Source organism: the organism of the source record quoted next, unplaced genomic scaffold (genome assembly GCF_019419815.1).
Source record: "Pyrus x bretschneideri cultivar Hongxiangsu unplaced genomic scaffold, Pyrus_bretschneideri_v1 Contig139, whole genome shotgun sequence".
Taxonomy (NCBI): Eukaryota; Viridiplantae; Streptophyta; class Magnoliopsida; order Rosales; family Rosaceae; genus Pyrus; species Pyrus x bretschneideri.
This window is the reverse complement of record NW_025999434.1, coordinates 66,224-80,289: the sequence shown is the minus strand read 5'-3', so window position 1 is coordinate 80,289 and position 14,066 is coordinate 66,224.

The following is a 14,066-nucleotide window of genomic DNA, read 5'->3' as shown; positions in this document are numbered from 1 at the left end:
TCATCAAAGTGACAATCAGCAAAACGAGCTATAAACATATCACCTGTCAGGGGTTCCAAATATCTAATGATAGATGGTGAATCAAAACCCACATAAATTCCCAGTCTACGCTGAGGTCCCATTTTAGTGCATTGTGGCGATGCAATAGGCACATAAATAGCATAACCAAAAACTCGTAAATATGAAATGTTTGGCTGATGTCCAAACACGAGTTGTACTGAAGGGTATTGATGGTTGGCTATAGGTCTCAATCGAACCAATGATGCAGCATGTAAGATGGCATGTCCCCATGCAGAGACTGGCAATTTGGTTTTCATAAGCAGAGTGCGAGCTATTAACTGAAGCCACTTGATCAATGTTTCTGCTAAACCATTTTGATTATGGACATAAGGAACAGGGTGTTCAACATCAATAACCAATGTCATGCAGTAATCATCAAAGGTTTGAGACGTAAATTCACTAGCATTATCAAGTCGGATTGACTTAATGGGATAATCTGGGAACTGTGCTCATAACTTAATTATTTGAGCAAGAAGTCTCGCAAAGGCTACATTCCAAGTAGACAAGAGACAAACATATGACCATCGGGTAGATGCATCAACCAAAACCATAAAATATCGAAATGGTCCACATGATGGTTGAATAGGCCCACAAATATCTCCTTGAATTCTTTGCAGAAATGATGGGGATTCAACATCAACCTTTAGTTTTGATGGTCTAATTACCAACTTCCCTTGAGAACAAGCTTTGCAAGGGTTATCATTTGAGATAGCAATGTGTCTGCTCACTAATGGATGTCCATTAGAGTTGGTAATGATCCTACGCATCATGGTAGATCCTGGATGACCCAGACGGTCATGCTAAGGCATGTAAACCTTTGAATCAATTAACTTCTGGTTCATGATAGTATGTGATTCAATTGTCCTTATGTATGTATAATACAATCCACTCGACATACCACGCAACTTCTCCAATATACGCTTCTGGGTATCATTGGAGGTAATGCATAGATACTCCACATTTTCTGCACTTTTCGTTTCAATGTGGTATCCATTTAAACGTATGTCTTTGAAACTCAACAAATTTCGAGTAGATCGAGTAGCATACAATGCATTCTGTATGGCCAATATTGTTCCATTTGGTAACATAATCTGGGCTTTCCCTGAACCTTGAATTACATCTGAAGGTCCTGATATTGTTGTTACCCCTACTTTTTAAGTATTAAGCTTGAGAAATACTTTCGATCACGAAGTATTGTATGTGTGGTTGGGCTGTCTACAAGACAAATATCTCCGCCATTTCTCATGTTCTGAGAATAACCACAGTTTTTATCCATGCTCTCTGAGTAAGACAATCAGAGTTAAAAGCAAGTTATAACAAGAAATTTACATGCCACTTTTATTGAATCTGAAATACTGCAAGTTCAACATAAAAGTACATCAATAATTCAATCGGATCGGTATACTTCATTTCCCCTTTCCACAATAAAGTTTGGAACATCTAGGTGGGTTGTGTTCAACTGCCCTGATAAGTCAAACACTAGATCAGGCATATCCATTGGTCTAGCCTGGTCGAGAAAATTGGTCTCGACGCCCTTCTCCTTGAGGGAGGCTTGATACAGATCCACTAGATGTTTTGGGGTACGACAAGTACGCGCCCAATGCCCATTGCCACCATACCTATGGCAGGCTCCTTCAGAGTTCCTGAGAGCATTGTTCATATGAGCTTTGCCTTTGTGGTGATTCACATTTTTGAAGCTTGGGCCTGAATTATGCCTCGGAACCTGGTTGTGAAACTGAACTCCATGGTTCTTACCTTTCCTATTCCATTGACCTCGCTTGTGGCCACGTCATCGTTTATGATTATCCCCACCAGAGGATGTGGCGTTCACTTCGAGGGAAGTAGCATTCATTTCTGGGAATGGTGCAGATCCAGTAGGTCGGGAATGATGGTTTTTCATCAGGAGCTCATTGTTCTGTTCAACTACTAAGAGCACAGATATCTGCTGGTTGTACTCAGTGTAGCCTCGCGCTCTATACTACTGCTGCAGGAGCACGTTGGAGGCATGAAATGTGCTGAGAGTCTTTTCCAGCATATGTTCCTCAGTAATAATATCCCTACAGAGCTTCATCTGAGAGGTAATTCTGAACAACGCCGAATTGTACTCTGCCACTGACTTGAAGTCTTGGATCCTCAGATGAGTCCACTCATAACGGGCCCTTGGAAGAATCACCGTTGTCTGGTGATTGTATCTGTTTCTCAAGGCATTCCAGAGAGCTAACGGATCTTCAACCGTTAAGTACTCGCTCTTTAGCACCTCATCAAGATGGCGACGAATGAAAATCATGGCCTTTGCCCGATCTTGAGAGGATGAGCTGCTCTCTTCCCTAATGGTATCTCCAAGATTCCCTTCTTCCAGATGGATCTTGGTATCTAGTACCCAGGTCAGGTAATTCTTCCCGGTAATATCCAGGGAAGCAAATTCAAGCTTCGCCAAGTTCGCCATTTTCTTTTCTGAAAGAAAATGAGATGTGTAAGAATTTGCAATAATATGTATTCCTAGAGGAATATGATGTTAGAACTTCTGGTTCTTACAAATTTTTCATTTTGATCTTTAGGCCAAAATGATAAGCACTCGAAACTTCTGGCTCGAGATTTTCAAGGTGAATGAGGAGGGCGATTGTACCGCACCATTCTCATTGAAATAATGTACCATAGAATAGACAAGTATTCCGCACCACTCAGGTAGCAGGAAAATTAAATACGCAAAGCAGTGTGGGCGATTATACCGCACCACCTAAAATTATAATGAAATTAAACAGCAGGTAAATTTAAATATGCAGGGTAGGGTGGGCGATTATACCACTCCACCTAAAATTTGCAGTAAAATTAGATCTGCAGTCCAAGATAGGCGATGATACCTGATGCGAGAATTACTTAACACTCAAATTAAACCCTCGTTTGACAATTGTAGTAGAATGGATAAGTGAGGGATCGTTCTAGACCGGGGATTAGGAGGGCTTGCTAAAACCTTCTAAATTGACTTAAAAACGTAAAAACAATATAAAACACTAAACTAGACTCAAAGAATGCAAAACTAAAATTTAAAACATTAAGACAAACCAAAAGACTCAAAACTAATTTTGGACGAATTTAAGATTATGGCTTGAAAAATACTTTAAAACATAAACTAAACAGATTCTAAGCACTAAAGAACAAGAAAGTAAAGGCGGGGGGGAAAAGTTTTGATTTGACGAAAATTGAAATAACAAAATAAGTTAATAAACTAAGCGGAATGTAAATATGAATTTGTGATGGAATGAATGGAATGAAGGCTAGCTAAGGGGTTCTTCTCCACACATGTTATACTTGCATACAAGATTGATTCTCAGTTGGTCTTTCGATAAATTATGAAACTCAAAACTCCGGATTAATTAGGTCCGCTTAAATTAACCGTCAAGTTTTCCTTAAGTTAATGAATTGGATGGGTTTGCGCAACGCAATTCACAACATTCTCCAAAAGTTCTTTACGTGAACAGCACAATAAAGATACAATCAAAGATCATTAAGCATTATGAAAACTATAAGTGTTGACGAGGCATTCGTTACTATGATGAGCATGAAACTCGTGCCAAGAATTCATTTAACGCGATTGTTTATAAGCAACCTCCACTACTTGTGAATATAAGTTCATAACGATTAGGTGAAATTCACTTATATTCTAGCGTCATATTTATGCATGAAAATTAAGCGCGCATTCTTAATAAACATTCATAAATAAGTTATCAATCAAACGGTTAAACAAATTGAATCCACAACTTATGAAATTCCAACGAAAGTTAATCAATTCATATTGCAAATATAAACATAGTTTCGAATCACCCCCTAGCTAAAGGGGGTTTAGTTCCTCATAACTTTGAAATCAAAGAAACACCTAAACATTCCAACAACTCAAAACTTGAATTGTATGAACGTTTAAGCACTCTTCTCTTCCATTCCTTATACGTACAAAACAAAGAGAATTAAAATGAAACTTTGAAATCAAAGAAACACCTAAACATTCCAACAACTCAAACTTGAATTGTATGAACGTTTAGGCACTCTTCTCTTCCTCGTTGTTGTAGCACAAGGTTTAAGGATAGGTTGGTTGGGGGGATGGAAGTGTGGAATGGAGTGGAAATGGAGGAAATGGAGAAGGGGAAGTGTTTGTGTATTGCAATGGAAAAATGAGATGATTTGGTGAATGGAATGAATGGCTATTTATAGGAGGATTAGAGATGTGAATGGATGATTGTTTAAGGTATTTGGTGGAAGGGAAAAGGTGTGGATGGTAATGGAATGGTGGATGGACGGTTTAGTGGATGTAGTTTAGGGTTTATTTAGGTGAATGTGGATGCACGGTTTAGTGGATGTAAAGGATAATGGGATGGTGTGGAATTAAAAGCTAAAAAAATGGGATAATGGGCATTTAAGTGTGAATGGTAGGTATATATGGGTGGAAGTGCACGGATTGATGGAGATGAAATGGGAGATAATGGTTTAGGAATAAGAATTAAAAATGAGATGGTGGATGATTAATTGTAGGTTGTTTTTGGTAGTGCACGGATTGATGGAGATTAGTGGCTGCGGCACAAAAGAAGAAAATGGGAATAATGGCTGATTAGTGTGAATGATGAATGGCTTAGAATATTTTATTTAGGTTTAGTGGAATGCATGGTTTAGGTAGAAAATAAATGGGATAGTGCGGATGGAAATGGAATGGTGGATGCATGGTTTTGGAGAGGAATTAGGGTGCATAATCAAATGCCTAAGCCACGGCTTAGGGTTTAGTTTTGGACGTCCATTCCTCGTGCTCCATTTGCATACACCACATTCCAGCTCAGTTTTGCTCCAAAAGCTCCAAATTGCATCATTTCATGTAATATGTCCTTTAAACCTGAAAACACATGAAAGTAGCTTAAAAGACTACTTTAACGAAGAAAACATAACAAAAATGCATAAGAACTAGCTAACTAAGGCGCATAAATATGCTCCTATCAAATTCCCCCACACTTAACTTTTGCTAGTCCTCGAGCAAAACAAAACAACTAAAGTAAACAAAATGAAACAAAACAAAGAAAACATAACTTAAACCTTCCAACGTTTGCCTCAGGGATTTCCAATGAAACATGACATGTCAAAAATCATTACTCACATAGCTTTTAGTCTTACTTCCCCTTAAGCACATACTTAATCATAGTCACCATTCACTAGTTCGCATTTAATCAATTAAAACATATTTTGAATGTAGTAACATGCCTTAGAGAATTCCCTCAATTCCTCACTCGTTATGCACTCAATTTTCACTCAAATTTTCTGACTACACACCCTACACTAGTTATATGTGAGAAGATTGATGTAAACATGAAAGACTAGTACTCACATACGTTATACAAAGAAAGCAATTTCGGGAGTAATTAAACGTGTATGGATATGATCTCATGAATGGGATGCTACTACTTAGATGCGAGAACCAGTGACATCATATGCTCATACCAAATTCAAACTCCACATTTGAAATGCACAACACTCAAGATAGAAGTCAAGGGTTGTAACGGGGCTTGGGGTTTTGGCTAACAAGGGAAGGTAAGGAATAACAAACATTCTTTAAGCAATAATAAGTAAAGTAATGAAATTAAGACCTAGAATTCCCTTAGAATGCAGAAATCAACTTTTAAACAAATAGGGGAGATTCAAACAACTCTTAGGGCCTAATTCATTGTTTTGGGCCCTTACTTCAACAACCAATACTTTTCAACTATTTTCAACTCTTTTTCCATTTTTTTTTTTTTTTTTTTTTTTTTTTTTTTTTCTTACCGTGCCTATGGCACAAAAACTCACATGAATACACTTTTCCCCACACTTATTTTCTGCACACAATAATCAAAGGGAATTCATTCATGCTTACTATGCTTCAAGAACAAGGGTACGGATGGTCCTAATCTAGGCTAGGCGAGGATAATGTGGGTTAACAAAGAAAGTAGGCTACACAAGGCTCAACGGGTTTAAATCCTATAAAACAAATGAAAAGGGAAATATGGCAATTTGGCTATGGTGTTCACTACACAACTTCATCTTGAATACGTGTTATGCAAATCAATGACATGCTTTGAATGAAATGGGCATGAGTTCTAGCATTTGGAACTAAGTGATGAAACGTCTTCTAAGTAGCAACCAAGCAAAGAATAATGAGATCATGCAACGACTTTAGAAAACAAAGAATGCACAGATTTTAACTCTCCAAATAAACGTTTAAGCTCAAGTCTCACAGGGATGTAGTGTTAGTTTGAGCTCATTCCTTCAAGCATGTTACAAAAACTAATTTTTTTCTTTGTGATTACATGTGAATTTGTGAACTATAACTACAACCAAGCATAAACCAAAGAGTATATCAAACGTCCATCCATGTTTGTAACTTTCTTTAACCGTCATGCAATTAAAAACCAAATCCTCATCATTGTGTTGGAAGGTAACCTACGACACAAACACACAAAAACAACTCTTTTTGGGTTTTTCAAAACAATTTTTCAAATTTTTATGGGATTTTCGAATTTTTAAGTCAAAACACATTAAAACAGTTTAAAAACATTTTAAAACAGCAAGGATCAATACTTGAAGTTATGGGTGATAAAATCCAACAAATTTGCATCAACATACTTAGTTTTCGGAGTTTTATGCCAAGACACTATAAAACACACTAAAACACTCTAAAAACGCTTAAAACAGCAAGAAACAACATTCTAAGTGATAGGTGAATAAATCCCACGAAATTCGTGCAAAAACAAATTGTTTACCCCCCCACACTTAAATCAAACATTGTCCTCAATGTTTTAAGCTTAAAACACACCAAACAAAAGAAAACATATAAAACAACAACTAAACATACTAAACATGGCAGAATGTATCTATCAAAGAGAAGAGTTTTAGAGATGCAAATCTGGTTGTGGAGTGTAAATTCCATCTTCTCCTTTGTGATTGCAGTGAGGCTTCATCTTGAGTGATTCCACAGGCTTACTCTTGAAATGCGCTGCTCCCATCGTTGATTTTCCTTTGTGCTACTCGTGAACTGGGTAGCAGGCTTCCTTTGGTCTTCCCCGAAGGTCTGAGCTTCCTCCTTTTATCTGTTTCTTTGTTCAATCTCTCTAATTCGTATTGAAGAGGGTTAGAGGATAGCTCGGCAAAGCTAGGTAAGCAACCAGGGAATAGAGTCCAGATAGACTCCAAGTGCCGGCTGATTGTTTCTTTCACTTTGCCATGCAAGTAATATCAAGGACAAAGGAAAAGACAAGGAAAGAGCATGATATGAGATACCTTTGCTTTTGCCCTTGATGATATGAGATACCTTTGCTTTTGAAGAAGCGGTGAATGAATCAGCACATGTATTTGTGGTGCTGTTTCCTCCTGGGTCATCTGTACTCCAGGCATCTGGTATCATCTTTGGGGAAGAAGAAAGAATGGAGTATTTCGAAAGGCTTTGCTGGGAGTGCGCCCTCAGAGGTGAAAAAGAGTTGGGCATTTTCTTCAGTTCTGTCTTGCCAAAAAAAAAATGAAGGTCGACATATATAGGGAATTCAATAGCAAGTGGTGATACTGTTCTTTTACCGTTGTCGACAAACATTTTGATCCCTCAAATCCAGCTTTTTGGAATAGTGACGACTCTTCGATCTTTGAAGACGCCTCTTCGATAAAGCTGCACGCGTTTTCTGAAAAGCAGATAAAGCGTCGCCGAACTTTGCGCTTGTCGGCTAAAGACGTGTAGTTGCGATGATGGCCTCCACGTGTTGAACGCGATTTCTGAAAAGCCGAGGCTTTTTGAATTGGTGGACGCGTTGCCTTGGCTTTTTATAGAGCTATCGATCACCGCCAACTTACACACTCTGAAGATTTTCCATTCTTGAAACTCGTCTCCGGCCCTTTTGAAAATCTACTCCGTCCACCCCTTCTCTTTTAACTTCGTGAACAATGGCTAGCTCATCCAACCCATCGAACCTTTGCTTAGATTTGAGTCTAAGCAGTGATCCGGTCGCGTCTCGTCAGGGTAAGGTATGGTGCCCGTCTTTCTTATCTTCCCATGGCCCTCTTACAGATGAGGACTCTGTGATGACGGATCCCACAACGGCTACGATAGTGGCTCGGAACCTCCTCACTCCCAAAGACAATCAGCTGCTTTCAGGACGGTCCGATGAGTTGGCCGTTCAAGAATCCCTGGCTCTGAGTGTTCAGTGCGCTGGCTCTGTGTCCAACATGGGCCAACGCCTTCTTGCTCGCTCCCGTCAGGTCGAATCGTTGATGGCGGAGGTGGAGAGTCTTAAGCAGGAGATCAAACAGCTTAAGTACGAGAACCGAAGTTTGCACGCTCTGAAGGAAAATTTGTGAAAAACATGTTCATTTAAGCAACATCAATAGCATGCAATTAACAATTAAAGGCGGAATCATGCTTGTATGCACTTAAAACAAAACATTTACCCATGAAATTCAAAGCCTAGTAGATAGGTGAACCAAGACTCAACTCAAAACAAAGTGAGTTGAGAAATCAATACCTTTGTAGATTCCTCTTTGCATAAGCAAAGGCTAATCACCCAAAGAGAGGGCCTTCATTCCTTGCATCTTGGATCCATGGATTTGGATGGATGAAAAAGTTTCTCCAAGTTCCCAAAATTGAGAACCTCTAAGTCTCCACACCAAGGTATATTGTAGAAGAAATGAGTGACCTAGAGGAAGTAAGATTGCTAGCTATTCCCCTCTAGATTGGCCAAAATTTTTGAGAGAAAGGAGAGCTTGTGTTCTCATCCTTTCCCCAAAAATAACCCTTAGTAAATTTTAGGCTATAAAGTCCTTTATATAGTCCCTTCAAATAAGTGACCTAATGGACCAAAAGCCCTATTCTTTTACACATGGCTAGCCTATAGGTTTATTGGGCTTTTCAAGCCCTTTGTTTTATTCAAGTTGTCATACAACTTGAGTTAATGGGCTTGACATTCAAATCCCATTGGACCTTGCGGCCCAAAACTAACCCGAGGTCTTTTAACGAACTTATTCGTTTGATTAATAATCATATTAATTAATCCTTGCCATAAATAATTAAACCATTTAATTATTCTTACTCATCTCCGTTGAATCTTCAATCTCTACCTTACACGGTGTACGATCCATTAGGTTCCTTTTAGCGAGGCAGTGGGCGATTCAAACTCTTTCAAATCGATTGTGAATTGAAACTTACTTTCAATTCTCCCGTTAGTGATAATACACTTTTAGGGCTTCCACAAACCATGAGTGACACCTAGCAGCATATCATGGTTACCCAAGCTAATCAAAAGAGGTGGAGAACCTATTCAGTTTAGGATTACAAATGCAATACGGTCTTTCTCTAATACAATACTCTTGACCACATTGTTTGGTTTGATAGTTTATTCATGTCTACTATCCAATGTGAATCTTGTACTTATATGATTACCTTGAATGTGATCTGGAACGCATTCCAACATCTCATTCATACTCTGGCCAGAGATTCTAAATCATATCATAGAGTATTCTCCCTCAAACAGTTTGAAGGTTAGAGATCCCTTGTTGCGCATTCACTTGCCTCCATGGCTAAGTGGCTTAACCCCAACGATGCCGTGGACACCCTGATAGAGTGACTTTGACATAATCAAAGATTAAGGACCTAACCACAAGACAACTGTGATGCCTCAGGTCAAAAGACTAATTTGCATTATCCCAACCATGAGTTCTCATGTGACATGAATATGAGAACTCTTCGTTGATCGTGTTCAGTGAACTCATTCTCTATTGAGCACCTACGTACTTGTCTTGATGTCACACACACCAATGACTCGAGACTAGTCACTCTCCCTGAGAGAAGACATAGCACGTACTGATCTTAACGGACTGTCAATGCCCAATTGACAATCCTATGATCAGGAACGTTTAGGATGTGTCAACGAAAGAATGGTCTCATGAATCTAACTTCTTTAGATCGCATTCTTCCAATCACATATTCCTTGGACTTATCGTTTAAGCATATAACATTTATATTAGACGGCTCAAACAATAATCTTTGCCCTTTACATTTAAACTACATTAGTTTGAAATGAACTACATTAGTTTGAAATGTCCGTAAAGTATCATCATATGATTGGTTTTAGGGCACATTTCCAACACGCTCTTGCCAACAATTATTCGTCAGGCATGAAGAGGAAGCTTGATGAGCTTGATGACCGTCAAAGGCTTGCAGCTTTCTTCCAGAGGCACCTCTTTCCTGGGTCATCCAGCGTTCCACCAAGGTTTGGGGCCTTGAATGATCTATCTTCGGTGCCTCCGGCTCCGATGCCTCCTGCTCCGATGCCTTCCGCTCCTAGTCCAATGCCTTCTGCTCCGAGACCTCCTGCTCCGATGCCTTCCGCTCCTAGTCCAATGCCTTCTGCTCTGAGATCTCCTGCTCCGAGACCTCTTGCTCCGAGAGTGTTGCCACGTAGTGGGGCCTCACGTACACAACCTTTGTAAAGGCTCCATCTTTCTGCCATGTTTAGATACAATTGTAATTTATCGAAAAAATCAATGAACAAGCAAAAGTTTTATTTACTGTATTGGGTTGCCTCCCAAGTAGCGCTAAGGCACAAACAAACACCAAAATGACTCAAATGACTCTAAAAACACATCTTTTTGGGTTTTTCAAAAGAATTTTTTTCAAATTTTTATCAAATTTTCGGAGTTTTATGCCAAGACACTATAAAACACACTAAAACACTCTAAAAACGCTTAAAACAGCAAGAAACAACATTCTAAGTGATAGGTGAATAAATCCCACGAAATTCATGCAAAAACAAATTGTTTACCCCCCCACACTTAAATCAAACATTGTCCTCAATGTTTTAAGCAGAAAGTCACAAAAGAGCAAGCAAATAAACAAATACGATAAAGAAAGCAAAGTAAGGGCAGTAAAGAAAAGGAAAGGAATAAAAATAAGTCTCTTAAAGGGGTTTCCAAGTTCTTCTCTATTCGGATGCATGGGTTGCCTCCCACGAAGCGCTTTCTTTTACGTCTTGCAGCCAGACGAGGAATCCATTTACTCCAAATTGGAGCCCACGGTACCCAAGGGGGTGTCATCCACGGTGTGCTCCACAAAGTTCTCATAATAGGCCTTCAAACGATGCCCGTTCACCTTAAATTCCTGTCCCGTTTTCAAGCTCTGGATTTGGACTGCACCATGAACAAAAACATTAGTAATAACAAACGGTCCAATCCACTTAGAACGTAACTTACCGGGAAACAAACGTAAACGGGAATTGAACAATAGCACTTTCTGCCCAATGGAGAAGGATTTCCCACGGATCATGTTGTCATGGAAAGCTTTGGTCTTTTGCTTGTAAATGCTTGCATTCTCGTACGCCTCGTGCCGTATTTCATCAAGCTCATTCAATTGGAATTTCCTATGGCTTCCCGCTTCATCTAAGTGCATGTTGAATTTCTTGACGGCCCAAAGAGCTTTATGGTCCAACTCCACGGGAAGATGGCACGCCTTGCCATAGACAAGTCGAAAAGGGGACATCCCAATGGGGGTTTTGTATGCCGTACGATACGCCTAAAGTGCATCATCTAACCGTAAACTCCAATCCTTTCTTGTTGGCCCAACGGTCTTTTCTAGGATTTGCTTGATCTCTCGGTTGGAAACCTCGGCTTGGCCATTTGTTTGAGGATGGTAAGGTGTAGAAACCCTATGGTTGACACTGTATTTCCTCAATAATGCCTCAATGGTCCGGTTGCAAAAATGTGACCCTCCATCACTTATGATTACTCTCGGCATTCCAAACCTAGCAAAAATGTTAGTTTTCACGAAATCTGCAACCACCTTAGAATCGTTAGTACGGGTGGCTTTTGCTTCCACCCATTTAGAAACATAATCAACGGCTAGCAAGATATAAGTGAAACCATAAGATGATGGAAAGGGACCCATAAAGTCAATACCCCAAACATAAAAAATTTCAACATTTAGGATAGAAACCTGCGGCATTTGGTCTCTTGCACTAATACCACCCATTCTTTGGCATTTATCACATGTTAGGCAAAACGTTCTAGCATCCTTAAAAATACTAGGCCAATAAAATCCACATTGTAACACTTTGAGGGCCGTGCGTTGTGTGCCAAAGTGCCCTCCACATGCATATGTATGACAAAAACTCAAAATTGAATGACATTCAGAATCATGCACACAACGACGTATAATCTGATCGGGACAAAATTTCCATAAGTACAGATCATCCTATACATAAAACCGTGCATCATGCCTAAGTTTGTCACGTTGGTGCCTATTGAGCTCATTTGGAAATTGTTTAGCCACCAAGTAATTCACTAAATCTGCATACCATGGTTCACTTACCTCAATGGATAGCAGCTGCTCATCGGGAAAAGTTTCAGGAATAGGTACGGCATGTTCATTCTCCTCGTGGATCATTCGGCTTAAATGGTCAGCCACTACATTCTCGCTTCCTTTCTTATCCCTGATTTCAATATCAAATTCTTGAAGAAGAAGAATCCAACGGATAAGCCTCGGCTTTGCTTCCTTTTTCGTGAGCAAGTACCTCAAAGCTGCATGATCAGAATAAACGATTACTTTAGTACCAATTAAATATGAATGGAATTTATCTAAAGCAAAAACCACAGCTAGAAGTTCTTTTTCAGTCGTGGAGTAGTTCAATTGGGCATCATTGAGAGTCCGAGAGGCATAGTATATGACATGCGGCCGCTTGTCTCTTCTTTGTCCTAGAACAGCTCCTAATGCATAGTCGGATGCATCGCACATGAGCTCGAACGGAAGGCTCCAATCTGGAGGTACAATAATGGGGGCCGAGACTAGCTTTTCCTTGAGTTGGTTAAATGCCGAATTACACTCTTCATCAAACTTGAATGGCACATCTTTTTGAAGCAATCGGCAAAGAGGGTTGGACATCTTGGAGAAGTCCTTGATAAAACGCCTATAGAACCCTGCATGGCCAAGAAACGAACGTACCTCTCTAACCGGAGTAGGAGAGGGTAAGTGACGTACAAGGTCTATTTTCGATTTATCTACTTCAATTCCTTTTTCTGAAACAATATGTCCTAAAACTATACCCTGTTTCACCATAAAGTGACATTTCTCCCAATTCAAGACAAGGTTAGTTTCAACACATCGTTTCAAAATTAAGGTCAGATTATCCAAGCATTTATCAAATGAATTCCCAAACACACTGAAATCATCCATGAAAACCTCAATGATCTTTTCAACAAAATCGGAAAATATACTTACCATACACCTTTGGAAAGTGGCCGGTGCATTGCATAAGCCAAATGGCATGCGACGATAAGCGAATGTTCCAAAGGGACATGTGAATGTGGTCTTCTCTTGATCATCCGGGGCTATCACAATTTGGTTATATCCAGAGTATCCATCTAGAAAACAGTAAAAAGCATGACCGGCTAACCTTTCGAGCATCTGGTCGATGAATGGCAAAGGAAAGTGATCTTTCCTAGTCATGGCATTTAGCTTCCGGTAATCGATACATACTCGCCATCCAGTCTGAATGCGTGTAGGCACGAGCTCATTCTCATCATTCTTGATAACAGTTACTCCGGACTTCTTGGGAACGACTTGAACTGGAGAGACTCAACGGCTATCGGAGATAGGGTAGATCACTCCGCAATCCAAAAGCTTGATTATTTCCTTCTTCACCACTTCCATCATTGGAGGGTTGAGACGGCGTTGAGCCTCTCGGGATGGATTAGTCCCCTCCTCAAGAAGTATACGGTGCATGCATGTGGTAGGGCTTATTCTTTTAATGTCGGCCAAAGTCCACCCTATGGCCGTTTTGTGTTCTCGCAGCACCCTCACAAGCTTCTCCTCCTCCATTGCCGTGAGACTTGATGAAATGATGACGGGCAATGTTTCGCCTTCTCCCAAAAACACATACTTCAAATGGTCCGGCAACGGCTTAAGTTCAAGTGATGGTGCCTGAACAACAGAAGGTAGCATTTTAGTGGAAACTGAATTTGAA